The 11392-nt window shown below is 34.2% G+C and overlaps 1 long non-coding RNA gene across 1 annotated transcript; it reads left to right on the plus strand.

The window, feature by feature from the left end:
- Positions 1-2640: 2640 nt before the first annotated feature.
- Positions 2641-5736, plus strand: LOC148689886 (uncharacterized). The gene is made up of 5 exons (XR_015957743.1): positions 2641-2899; positions 3465-3552; positions 3691-4238; positions 4530-4594; positions 5286-5736. It is a non-coding gene; the product is annotated as an uncharacterized LOC148689886 (long non-coding RNA).
- Positions 5737-11392: the final 5656 nt, after the last annotated feature.

Genomic DNA, 11392 nt, shown 5'->3' on the forward strand with positions numbered 1-11392 from the left:
TTGGTCTGTCGTTTACGAAGTGTCAATAAATTGATGGGCTTCTCCACAGGGCCAAGATCACGGTCTACTCACTGGAAGCAAACAGTCCTGTACCCATGCCACAACCACAACACTACTCCCCAAATTAAAAGTAAAAGATACGGTAAATTCATGAGACTAGTAACACACAATCTTTTTTCTTTTCTTTTTTCTCACTCTTTGATCCTCAATTGAGGAATTTTGGTATTGTTACCTATACAAGTGTACGTGTCAACAAGCAGCCAGTATGCTCAAACATACCACATCGGGATGTAAGTTGCCCGCCGGACCAGAACAAATTGGAAAAATAGAAATACAACAGGCGTGTGTGCTGGACTCATGTCTTCCGGCGGTCGTTGATTGCAACTATGGTAGAGTATGGATGAGGCTGACAATGAAATGATGTTGATTTGGAAATTCGGGAGTGTGGCGGCCTTAGTTTGGTTTCCGTACGTAGTTACCAGTTACATCTCAGATCAGATTTCTTTCGTTCAGTGTTAAAACTCAGTAACCCCCACAACTACTGAATAAGCTCGTTTCTTACTTTACGAGCAAGAAATCGTTCCCTGGCTGCCTGTATTATACTCTCACGATCATCTAGAACTACTACAACAACATCCTCTCTCTTTGGCAAACCGGAAAGATTTCCCTCGGGTTGCTCTTCCATACGACCGATCCCGCCACCGCATAAAAGGTTAAAGGTTCAATCTCCGCAATGTTCATAGACGACCTTGAATTAGAAACAAGTCATTTTCTACTTATAAGTTATAATGGTGTTCCTACGTAAACTGGCTTTACTTCAGCTTCTTGATATCTAGATTATTTACTTTGTCCAAAATGGTGTGACCCAAGCAATATTTACGGCACATACAGTGCGCAGGAAAGGGCGGGTCGTTGCAATGAGTTCATCGTACACCAGTCAGGCAATTTCCCTTAATCATCTGATTTCAGCACAGAGGATGGATGATGGATGCACCTGAAATAAAAGATAATACAAATACAAGTGTGAATTCTGGACTTCCAGAAACTCACTACTCAAAGCTTTGACTAATTGTAGTGAGATATGCCTAATCACAATTAATTTTTATTGTTTTAAAACGTTTACTATGATTGACTGTTGATTGATGGGACCGTTTGACGAATTGCTTGCAACAATTGTGCTTCATCGGACATCCTACAGTGCTTTTTTTTGTCAAACGAATAACTTTGTGCTGCTTCAACACCAGAGACATCTGCAATGCTTGTTTTGTCATTAACTTTTGAATAGTTATCCCTTTGCTTCAACAGACATCCTAAAGTGCATTTTTTGTCAAGCGAATTACTTTAACAGACATCCTTTGTGAAGTGCTACGTAAAACGAATAACTTTTTTTTGTCAAACGATTTACTTTGTGGACCGATATCCCACCGTACTTATTATCTATTCTAAAATTGAGAAGCAATTGACTGTTCATTGGGCTACAGTCAATTGTTTGCCTCTTGATTTCATCTTATTTACAATAAAACCATGAGAATTGGGCTGGGTTTGAAGGGTATTATTTGAACTGAGAAGGGTAATTTTGTCCGGAGGGTTTAGGACGAATTACCCCTTCATTTCACCTTATTTGCAAGAAACCCATTATATGTGGACTAGGTTGGAAGGGCAATTTTGTCCTCTCGGTTTTGAGTGAATTAAGGGGTTGCCGTGTAGGGTTGCATTTGCTGTCCTTCACTGATGGTTTCGGGGAATTGAAGCTCTCACTGAGAGCGGAAGAAACAGAGAGAGAGAGAGAGAGACAGAGAGAGAGAGATGCCGAGGGGAAGACAGCGCAGGGGAGAGGTATGGGTGATGGATTTCAAAAGTGGGAAAGTGGGTTTTGTCTTCTCGGTTTTGAACAGTTTCATTTGCTGTCCTTCAATGAGGGTTTCGGGGGGATGGAGACTCTGACAAAGAGCTGAAGAAAGAGAGAGAGAGAGAGAGAGAGAGAGAGAGAGAGAGAGAGAGAGAGATGACGATGGAAAGAGAGCGAAGGGTAGAGGTATGAGTCATGGATTTCAGAAGTGGGAGAGTAGGGATGGTCAGAGAAAACCATACGGGTTATCCGGATCTACCGCTGCATGCCTGGATTTCGAAAGATAAGTGCTTTTAAATTTTTTTTTTCTTTTTTCTATCAGCTTAGATTGTCACGTTTCTGCCTTTTTGTTGTGGATTATTTTCGAATTTTTTAGTGTGTTAGGTCAGATTTTGGGGGAATCATCAGAGATATTTATTTCCCTTATTAGTTTTCTTTTCTCTCATTTTGCACATTGATCTCTTTGTCTGCCTGTTTGTTCTCTGTCTTAAGGTCCGTAATATTTTTTTTTTCTTTTTTGGGGTTTTTTGTATGGCTTTTTTTTTTCTTTTTGTTTTCCAGGTTATAGATCTAATGCTCTTTTGTATACCAATCTTGGTTTAGTTTTCTTTTCTCTCATTTTGCACATTCATCTCTCTGTCTGCCTGTTTGTTCTCTGTCTTAAGGTCGATTATTTTTTTTTTTTTTATTTTGGAACCGCTTGGTAAGTGTTAAATACATCCTATAACATGACTGACTAACAAGCATGTTCATTCAGATATACATGCAATTGAGATCACTGATTAAATCATATTTCTTTTAAATGGAAGCAAATCTTGCCTATTAGGTGTTTGTGAAAATTCCCCAGAGAGTTAGAAACAAGGATATGATGCAAATCTGAATGTAGGCTGTTTTGGTATGTGTGTGTACATATAGGGGTGTTATATTGATATGACATGCTGCCTAATTTATCTATTTTTCGATTTTTCGATTGTTCGATCAAAGTAGGAAGTTCAATTTATCAAGGATCAAGGTTTGGACTACTAGACAGCATGCCGACTTCGGTTTGAGGTATGGAAGTCTCGAGCTTGCAATCTTAAATTTCTGGTTCCCGAATAAGAAATATGCTCTATTTGATCCCGAATAAGAAATGACATAGGTTTGTGGCTTCCATTGTTATTAAGTTGTATCCTTTTCTACTTGGGTTCCAAGAAACCATTATAATGAATTAATCAATTTTTTATTCTAAGGAAGTATGTATTCATCTTTTTTTTTTTTGAACAATTTCAATTAATATAATTATGACCATTTGTCTACTATTTTATATCTTCTGTTCTTTTTCCTTTTTGTAGACTCCCATTGCCATGTTGTTCTCTTGCTGCTAACTGATTTAGTTGGGGTATCTTAACAAGAGTGTTGTCTTTACGAAGTCTTTTTTGTTTTTTGTTTTTTGTTTTTTTGTGGTGTTACTTTTTACGGTGGGGATATTCCTTAATTTTTTTCTTTAAAGTGAGGAAGATTTAACAACGCGTTTTTTTGTTTGTTTTGGTGGTGTTACTTTATGAATTTTTAGTTAGGAAGATTTAACAATGCCTTTTTTTGTTTGCTTTACTTTGTTATGTCTTGATAAACGCAGGTTCAGCAACAGGTTGCTGAAATGATCACTTATATAGCCTCTACTGCAAAACAATTTCCTAAGAAATGTGTATTACTTTGTCTTCTGGGTGAGCGTTCTCTAATTTAGATTAGACATCGGGACTTGAAGCTTGGTTTGTTTTCTGTGTCTCCTTCGCTGTATCTGTTCTGTGGATGAACAGGTAGATGTCAACTCTAGCATTTAATGGTGTTGTGCACTTTGAAAGGTATATGTGAATGGCTCACAGAGTTTTTCTGAATCTGTAGATCCAGTGGGCCCTCATGACACTGTTATATCCAAATCAAAGTTTGGCGAATTTGATATATGTTGGATACAATGGCAATCCTGCTTCAGCTATCCATGTTACTAGAAGAAGATCAGAAGATCATAAAAGGCAAAAAACAGAAAGAAATGTTAGCTGCTTCGTTTTTTGTCCTAAAAATGCAGAAAAATCCCCTCTTTTAAATTCATTCATAGGAAGATATGGCTTTCCCCCTTCACTATACTCAACATAGTTATTGCTCCTGAAACTACCCAATTTTCTTTTCTTTTTTCTTTTCAAACTGAGACAAAGCTCACCGTGTCTGCTATCCCTTTCCTGTTTAACTCTGGTCTATCTTCTATTTTAGAAAATTTTTGTGGCGACTATAGATTTAATCTTTCATTTTGCTTTGTTAATTTGTTGTTGCCAATTTTGACCTCAGGCCTTTCTCAAAGAGCGAGACTATACCTACTGGTGAGTGTTATGCAGTGAATGTCATTAACCAGATTGGGGTAAGTACTATCATATATAACACTTTTTGCTTTGAGAAAGGTAATGGGTAAGGGAGGTATGGGTATGGGTTTTTAGGGCCGGTTTTTAGGGAGGTGGTCTGGTGTCAGTGCCTTCACGGGATGGGGGTGTGTGATATGGGGGAGAGAGGAGAGGGTGTTGGTTCTGAAAAAACAAAGCGACATGTGGATTTCTGTCTTTCTATATCATGCTTATGTTGAAATGTTATACCTGCCAAAACCATTATGTTGAAATGTTGGATAGCTAAACGTTTTTTGTTGTTCTGTTTTTAGGACTTCATTAATCGTTTAGAAGCGCAGCCAATGATGTGAGAGCATAAGGGGAGCAAGCATGTGAGGTAATTTTTTGTGTTGAATTAAGTGGTTCTGAATTCAGTCGAACATTTGTGTGCAAGTTTGGTTTCTATATCTATCGCAATTCATGCTTGCAGTGATATTATTGTAACATCAAATCCTAAAATGTATTGTGTCAAGAACCAATAAAAGGAATGTAATGTGTAAGTGAGTTTGATTATTCAAATGCAAAATTTTTAATTTTTAGAATGAGAGTTGCAATTAAAATTAACGGAGTGCTGAGCAGAAGTTTAATTGATTCAGTTTTGATAAATGATTGAAGGTTGCTCTATGATTCTTTTGCTGTTTTGATAATTATAAGTTTAGATAACGACGGGGATAGAACGAAAATGAAAGCTTAGAATCTGGTGAATAATATGTTGGCATGTGTGTGTGTTCTCTTTAGGAGGATCGGTTGATGTTTTTAATTGTATAATTTATTTTCATTGGTCTAAATGCACGTCCGATTGCTTGCCTTCCCATAGATGGGTTAAGTTGGACATCCAGAAGAATTTGTTTGCATAGGAACTTTTTTTCTTCTTTTCGCTGTGATCTGTTTTGTTAAAGGTGATGATAAAGATTTATCAACATTGTTTGTTCGGAGTTAGGTGGAAATTGGGAGGGAGTAAATTGTGATTCTAAACAGGACAATCGTGAGATATTCTTTTAAACTATGATTTATATTCTTTGCTATAGTGCGGAAGACTTAGCTGCTTGAACAAGAACGACTGCTGCAGGACGTTCTACATGTTTTTGGCTTTCAACATTTTTGCTTCAAGACTTAGCTGCTTGAACAAGAACGAAACACCATCTTAACTGCAAGGCAAAATATGTGTGGACTGGATGTTACTTTTGTTTCTTACTGAAACAGGCGTCCTGCATGTTTTTAACTTTGCACGTTTGTGCTTGAAAACTTTGATGCTAGAATAAGAACGAAACAGTTTTTATGTTGCCTAACCTATAGGATATATATTTTGCCACATTGACTACAGGGGCAAGATTTGTGTGAACTGTATGTTACTTCTGTTTATTAGGGAACCAAAACGTTCAGTTTCGTCCTGTTCATTGTACAATGTCTTTTTATGTCAGCTCAGTTGAATGTATATAAAAACGAAGCTGCATATCGTACTGACCTCATTCACTCATCTATCCCTTTATTCATTTATGATTGTGTTGAATTTATTCAGGTAAAATGTATCTTATTCATGTAGTTCAAGGTGATGCATTCAAGTCCCGCAGCAATGCGCGGGCACATTTTCTAGTTTATTCTATTTTCGATTGATAAGTTTTCTTTTGCTAAATTATTTGTATTTGTACGCCATTGTTAATTAATATACTTTTTATTATAAATTATTTTAAAACAAAAATTATGAAAAAAAATAATGTAATAAAATAATAGTTTAAGTTGACATATTATAGGTCAAAATTAAAATATAAAACAGAAATTATGAAAATAATATGATAAAATAATAATTTAATTTGACATATTGATATTGGGTAGAGAGCAAAACTTTAAAAATGTCAAAGTGTCACATAAATTGTCAAATTAAATTAATTTCCTCTTTTGGAGATGGTTTAGAGTGATCTTAATTTCCTCTTTTGGAGATGGTTTAGAGTAGGGGTGGGCACGGTGCGGTTCGGTGCGGTTCCACCCCTAAATTGGAACCGGAATCGAAATATATTAACGGTTCGATTCGGTGCGGTTCCACTTAAATTTATGACTAGAACATTACGGTTCGGTCTACACCGGTTCCGATTCGGTTCTTGCCGGTTTACGGTTCCTAATAATAAATTATTTGAACACCAAATCATTATGCATTCAAATACATCTTCTAAAACTTATTACATAAAATTGCACACAACACATCTTTTTTAATGCAAATGTCTTTGGTAGTGGCACCAAGTCAACAAAAAGAGACAACTAAAATACATATGCACTGGTCAATCAGTCAACAAACAAAAAAATGATGAAACAAATTGCAAGTTTTCAGACTTCAGAGAGCAAGCAAGAAGCAGCAGCTCCTGTACACAATTTTTGAACCTATTATACCATGACATGTGTGTGTATATATAATTTATTTATTTATTATTAATAAAACGGTTCGGTTCGGTTCGGCCGGTTCTTGGTCATTCGAAACCGGAACCGGAACCGGTTTGAACGGTTCGGTTCGGTTTTTCACTCAAAGTTGACTTTTCCGGTCAACACGGTTTTTTTCGGTTTTTTTTTCTTACGGTTCGATGCGGTTTTGCGGTTTGGCGGTTTTTATGCCCACCCCTAGTTTAGAGTGATCTTTTTTTTTTATTATTATTTTTTTAAGTTGTATTACAAACAAAATCCCTACTTTAGTGAGTTAAAATGGCTATGACTCAATAATTAGCTAATAAGAATTATTTATTTATTTAAAATAATTTAAAATCAGTTAGCATTACATATGGAGAGCAAGAGCTCCTAGATGAATTCCTATTCTAGGAGGCGGATAGGGAGCATGATTGGAGTTGAATTTTTTATTTTTTATTTTTTAAATCCTCTCTAAATTATTTAGGAGGTCATTTAGGTTTTTCGGACTCATATTTCAATTGCATTGTCATTGTATACAATTATTTGCATGTGGTCAAATATCTTAATGGATAGGGTGTTGGATTTGTACCCATGCATCCCAGGTTTGAATCCCATGAATTATTGTAATAGTTTCGAACTCATAGTAGTAAATTTAAAATAAAAAAAACAAATTGTATACAATTATGAGTATGCATATTAAATTTGATTTGATTTTTTTTTTTTACCAAACAATATTATCTACACTAAGAAAGTGATGGAGTGGATAAGTCTCACAAGAACCTAGCAATTATGTGGTTAAAATTTGCCTTTGGCGAGAATCAAACTTAAGATCTTACACTTACAAATGAATAAGAATACTACTAGACCGTAGTACTAAGTGGCTTTTTAAATTTGATATTGAATTTCATGAATTATTTCTTAAATTTTATATGTTTATGTTATGGATAAATAATAAGGTTGATATCTAATTTCAGTATTAATCTAACGCTTATTTTTAGTTACGCCTCCTGAAACTTCATTTTTATCTCATTTTGCCCTTTGTAACTCAAAAGTCACCACTTACTCCATGAAACTCAAAATTCGTTCTACTTTGACTTGTGGACTCTCTCTTCTTCCTGAAACTTATAGATCGTCTCCTCAAACATATGTGGGATACAACATCCAATAAGACTATGCCACGTGTGCAATATATTTGATTATAAATCTCCACTATGCGTTTACATTCAACAATCAGAGAATATTAAGTTTTTTTTAAAAAAAAAATTGATTAGTTTGCCACACCCATATCAAACCCACACAAGAAATTAACAGATATAAGGAATGTAGAGCAAATTTTGAGTTTTATAGAAATAACTTTCAAGTTTTAGCGGATAAAATAAGATCAAAATCGAGTTCTGAAAGGGCAAAAAAGAGCAAACTTTGAGTTTTACAGAGTAAAATAGCAACTTGTAAGTTACAAACAAAATGAGATTAAAATCGACTTTAGAAGGTGTAGCTAAAAATAACTTTAATCTAATTGGGATTTCATCTGAGAAGAATACACCTTTTGAAGCTGTCATTTTATGCAGAAAATTTTTAGCATAATTCCATATACCAAATTATTATAAAAATGGGCTGTGAGGGTTGTGTTTCTATAAGGAACAACAAGTGGATTGTGTTATCTTAAATTCTTGGACACGTGGGTGGCGATGAAATCATGCTCAAGATTTAAAATTTGGAAAGTAAAATAGTTTGTGTTTCCGGTCTCCCAGTCTCCGATACAAAGACTGGAACTTCCTTAAATGTGCTTTGTCACAAATATTCCACAAGTCCACTACCCAGTGGTATAAAACAACCCCCACCCCCTACACCACTCAACCCCTCCTCGCCGCCACCGACACCTCAACTCTCATTCTCATTCTCTCCTTCTGCCCCCAGCTGCCTCTTTTGACAACCACTATGGCGGAGTATGAAAATCAAATCCCTCCTCCACATCTAAACGAGACTCTGACCATCCTCTTGGCCTTAGCTGCCATTCTGTTCGGCCTCGGGGTGAATCCAAGCTATTTTGTCAAACCTCCCTCTACTGATGCAGTTTGCGATTGCAAACCGAATAACTGTCCATGCCTTCCTCCTTTCTACATTTTCTCTGTCGTTGCCACGGCAGCACTGTCAGTTGTTTGGTTCGGACTTTTTGTCCTCTCCGCCCGACTTCAATACCACTTCGTTATCTGGGTAGGGCTTGGCTTAGTGTGGGCTACCTACTGGCTCGCGTTGCGCAGCATCCTTTCACCCCAATTTTATAATCCAATGATTTATTCCTTCAATCCTATTCTGGCGGTTTTATTGTTGTTTAATCTAAGATTTCGAAATGTCTGGGACCGCGTGATCCATGTCATAACCGACAACTGCGTATTTTGGAACTATATCACGGGAAACTATTAATATTTAGGTATTTGTCTTTTCCCTTTTTTTTCTTTTTTTTTCTTCTTCTTATATATATATATATATATTTGGAAATTACCATTTCTTAATTTATGTTTGTCATCCTTGCACAGGTAACATTTTAATCTTTTTTGAAATAAAACATAATTCTAAGATTTATGCTTTCTTCTTATAATTATTTTATAGAAAAATCATTCTAATGTTTATCCTTTTTTTAGAGTATATTTTCTGGCCTCGAAGTCAAAATTATCAATACACATATTATACAGGTATATGTATTTTTTAAAATACTCTCAAATAATACATGCACATAAAACATGTTCCGTATTTGACTAACTACGATATGTGTATATATAATATATAAAAGTAGTTGATGCTCAAATACAAAATACATTGAAAAAATAAAATTGCTACAATTGGCAACATAAAAGCTAGATAAATTATAGCTGAACCTAGTCGCCAGATGTAGAGCTGGTTTGGGGTTGTTGAAATTTTATAAAAGCAACTTCTTAAATAAAGTTGGAGCTAAAATTGTATTTGGTAAAAAAAAAAAAAAAAAAAAAGGTTATTTTTCCAAAACATGGGTCTAAACAGCAGCAAACATAAGCAATTCTAACTATGCTTCTCAAAAAAGATTTTGTTTTTCATAAAATGCAGGTGAACAGTATCATTTAATGAAACTTTATATTGACAATACTACCCCCTTTTTTTTTTTTTTTTGGTGCTAAAAGCATTGTTGGCACTATAGTTTACCAAACACTTACCCTTTTTTTTTTTTTTTTTTTTTTTTTTTCACAGCTGTTTTCCCACAGCACAACATAAATAGTTTTGAAAAAAAAATAAAAAATCTTCAGGCTAGTTTGGTATTGCTGCGCTTTAAAAAAAATGCTTCTACTGTGCTGTGCTGTGAGAATAAATAGCTGTAAAATAAAGTTGTTAAGTGTTTGGTAAACTTTTTTTTTTTTTTTTTTAATAATAAAAGTGCTTTTAACAAAAAAACATTGTCCAAGTGTTTGATAAACTTTTATATAAATTGTTGTGGATATGTTTGGTAAACTTTTATATAAACTTTTAAATAATATAGGGGCAAAAATTGTAATTTTGTAAAATATGTGAGGGTATAATTGTTATTTAAAATTTTCATTAAATAGGCACTGATTTCTATGCTTTGAAAAAATAAACAATTTTTTTTAGAAGCATGGTAAATCCTGCTTCTACTTTTCTATGATTTTCTATTGTCATTGACAATCGTCTTTTTTTTTTTTTTTTTTTTTTTTTTGTAGTTTGTTTTACTAAACACATTTGATGTTCTAATTTTTATTTTTTTTAATAAACTGCTTTTTTACAAAACACCACAATTAAAAACTCATCTTTGTGTGAGACTGAAATCCACATAGAAAAAAGTAACGAAAAAAAAAAACCACCTCAAATAATACAAACTACTATAAAGTAATGAGTTAAGGTCATCAACCCAAATACGACACAAGATCATTGTATTTGTACTACATTGAATATAACTACCTCAAATAATACAAACTAAAAAAAATGCTCACTTTTTTTTTTGAGTGATTGATGCTTTTCGAAATAATACAAATGGTTGTTGTTGTTGTTTTTTTATTTTTTTGTCAATAACATAAAGGATTGTTCCAATGAAAAAATATAAATGTTTGTCACGTTACTTCTTTCTTTTATTTTTTGCATGAGTATCTTACTAATTTTTTAAATTATTTTCTCTTTCAATGTTGTTTTCAGGTCAGTAGTAAAATGGAGGAGAGAGCTATTAATTATCAGCAAAATGCCCGATCCATTCATCTTATGTTGAATGTATTAGAACAATCGTTGTCTTTTCCTGCTAGCTAGGTTTTTATATTTGGATCTCTCCATGTAAGACACTTGTTATATTTATTTGGTGATGTGTGTAATTTTAATGTTTTGGATCTCTATATATGAGTTGTATATTTATTTGGTGAAGTGTGTGTGTAATTTTGGTTTTAATATGGAGTGTGCTATCCACACACCTCTTTTTACTTCTTATATACTCCTTGTCAATTTTTGTCTGTTGATTTTTTTTAATTCATCCGATCTGACAGCCAAAAATTAGCAAGGTGTATAAGAAGTACAAAAAGGTGTGTGAAGAATATCACACCCCTTTAATATTTGTGTAAGTGTAATGTTTATTGAATATTTGTGTTAGAGAAGTATTATTGGTTCTCCAAAAATCTCATTCTACACTCCTCACAAATGTATTTTTCTTTCTAAATGTAGAAAGTTTGAAGTGTAGAATGAGAAATTTGGAGTGCCAATAACAATTCCCTTTGTG

Source organism: Pyrus communis, chromosome 16 (genome assembly GCF_041283825.1).
Source record: "Pyrus communis isolate YQ-2024b chromosome 16, ASM4128382v1, whole genome shotgun sequence".
NCBI lineage: Eukaryota > Viridiplantae > Streptophyta > Magnoliopsida > Rosales > Rosaceae > Pyrus > Pyrus communis.